Consider the following 3,196-nt stretch of genomic DNA (forward strand, 5'->3'; position numbering starts at 1 on the left):
CTAAATTTTTGATCATCGTATACGCCTCCTTGTCAACGAAATGTAGGAAATATGCCGTAAGTTTCTTATCATCCATATCGGATTTTGTGAGACACCATATGTCGAATCGTCCCAAAAAATCCTCCACGTCACGCGCATTTGAATTAACATCTAATGGTTCCATTTCTGCAGGCATGATAAATTGGTCCAATCGCGACGCCAAAATGTGAGAATTAGGTTTCGTACTTATATCGGAATAACCAGACGGACTAGAAATTCAGAATTCAGATCAGCGCAACAAGTAGCAAGTATGTATTCGAATTGGCGTATATGTACAGCATATAGAATATTAAAACAAGAGAATAATGAATAATGCAATGAATAGAGTATCAGTCATGTTCATCACATTTGGGTTATGCGTCAAAGGATAGACCCATATCCATTCGCCGCACAATTCTCCTAGCTACAAACCCTTATGAGTGGAGTAAAACTTTTCGCACCGAAGTGTTGCGTTTTCTTCTGTATGTGCTCAAACCAAAATCATTCTGATCTACGTTCATATTTTTGTTGCTCACTAAACTTCATTGTCCACTGGAGCAATCATGCTTCTGGCGGAAAAGTCTGGTGGAATAATTTCCCAGCATCGCTGAGACCTCGGGATGCCTAATTGGGGCCCAAGAGTTTGGACTGGTACTATGAACTCAATTGCTGGATCACTTAATCCATCAGGGACACGTCATAGCCTTCGAAAATACCGTTCTATTGTGCGAACACAGAACCGATCGGGCCTGAGCGGCGATTTTAGTTCAAATCGTCCGGCCGGATCGCGGCATCACTTCTGCTTCATCAGATTCAATTTTTTGGTTCCACATTCTTGAAATCTGTAGTTTTTTATCACATGTCAAGCGGGATGCTTCCTGTTTTGCTCTCCCGTGTTTTGTTTTCGACCGCTACCTACAAATCCTTATAAGCTGCTGTTGAATCCGCAGGATTTGCCCCCTGCCCCATGTTCACTGAAATTTTATCCCGATAGTTTAGACGTTAACGCATCGGTGTCGGGTAATGCACACTATTTTTGTGACTGACCGGCCTACGCGCTATATTAGCTGCCCACGAATCCCATCAGTCATGCTCCTATTCTGCCTGTACCATAATGATCATTATTGGCGATGTGCCATCCACCAGCTGGGAATGAACACTACTATCATAAGGCAAGTTTTGCACTAAATAAAGCTGCTGTCTCAGTGACTTCACTGAGGTTTCTCTCTTCCGCCTCCTAACAAAATATTCTTTCTTGATGCTTAGGCTCTCTATGTCTGTTTCATAAATTGGAGCATCCTGCTCAAGCCTTAGCCTTTTCCAATCCACACTTATTTCCCGTAGAACGCTTGGCAGCAGTATTCTGTTATCAGCGCACTTCGAACCATCACTTACTTAGCCGCAGCCGCGCCTTCGTAAATTCGGCGTCATGTTCTCAAGTGCTGGGTTTCAGATCCAGCGCCCGCATGCGTCAACAGAGTCCGCTGCATGGCTTGAGTGACGGATTTATGGTCTCAGTATCACCCAAATCTCACAGTGACATACACCTACCCTTTAGGTCCTGCCGTTACGTCACGTTACCCTGAGGATTTTCCGGTTTATCTCACCGATTTTGACCCCAATCGAGTCACTTTTCCGCGGCCCCACATCCACGTCCGAAGTACTCACTTTCCAGTTTCGTTGCTCTAGTTTCTCATTTTCCACAGACCATAATTCCTCATTACGTGTCAAGCAGGAACCCTTAGTTTTGTCCCCCTCTGATGGTCCAGTTGTTGCCCGCCATCTCTGAATTGTAACAGTGTGATCTTGCTTCCACACGAGGTGGAAAACCCCATTAGCTGTGTTTCTCCGTCCCTAATGTCCACTGTATTTAGGTAGTGCTAGTCTATGCATGACCTCATCTGTGTCGGATTATGCCATTATTTATATAACTATCCTCCTTCTGCGCATTGCTCTGACTGTACCATTATGATCATGTCTGAAGGCATGCCACCCACCCACTGGGAATATACATTATTATTATCATCCGGCTATATACAGCAAAGGGTGAAAACCTCTGATACCAATTAAATGACGTCTTTCCCTTTGCTGCCCAAAGTAATATACCCTGGTTTTATTCAATGCAACGAAATTCCATCGTAAATGTTAGTAGAAAAACGCTTCCGTTTTAGTTGATTTTAATAACAAAATGGAGTGGTGCACGGAGGTAATGGTTTTGTGTTAAATGACCGTTATTTTCTGGAGAGCTTTTCAAAGTCGAGCAAGCTGGACAAAGGTTGGAATGTATAAGCGTAAGTATTTTAATCTAAGTAGCCTCCTAGCCCAGAAGCAAAAGTCGTCGAGCGAAACGACACACGTGGGAAAATAGTTTCATGAATAGAGGTTGCTTGCTAAACCCTTGCCAGTTCATTGAGGTACTGTACTTGTACGTCAAAGGTTGCAAGTTTTGAAAATTGAGTCAGTGGATGCCGAGCACTTTTGTCACCGGGTTCGGACTCAGTCGAAACAAGGATTGGAAGCACGGATCATGTTTTTATTAGTGTATCTGGTGTGTTATTCTATTTGCTGTTTTTGATGAATGGATTCTCGGTCGTGAGGCTCCACGGATTACTGTTCTTCGAACAATTCTGCTTTATCCAAGCATTCATTGTGTATACACATCAGCCATCTTTAATTGACCAATAAGCGATAGTTAGTTAAAAGCGGGAAGAAAAGCTAGTCATTCATCTGACAAATCATTACAACTTGAGGACCTGTGTGACGCAGGAGTTAGTAAAAAAAACGATACGGCTGCTGATGTAGGCCGCATTGGAGGTGAGAATTATAGCTTAGAACACATGCCTGTTCAGGACGCCAAACATCAGTTTCACTTCAAAACACACGCTATTCACCGATGTCAACACTCACCCCAAAAAACAAACCAAAAAAAAGCGCATTGGAGGAATTATAGCTTAGAACACATGCCTGTTCAGGACGCCAAACATCAGTTTCACTTCAAAACACACGCTATTCACCGATGTCTGTCATCACCCCAAAAAACAAACCAAAAAAAACCCAGAGGTTTTCGAGAAAAAAGAATAACTGGGTGAACTTTAGGTTTGCAAACAGCCCCAAATGAAAGCGGTCGAAACCTGTCCAGACTGCTGTTCAAGAGGAACTTGAGTAGATTCTTGACAAG

This window comes from Opisthorchis viverrini (assembly GCF_000715545.1).
Source record: "Opisthorchis viverrini unplaced genomic scaffold opera_v5_74, whole genome shotgun sequence".
NCBI lineage: Eukaryota > Metazoa > Platyhelminthes > Trematoda > Opisthorchiida > Opisthorchiidae > Opisthorchis > Opisthorchis viverrini.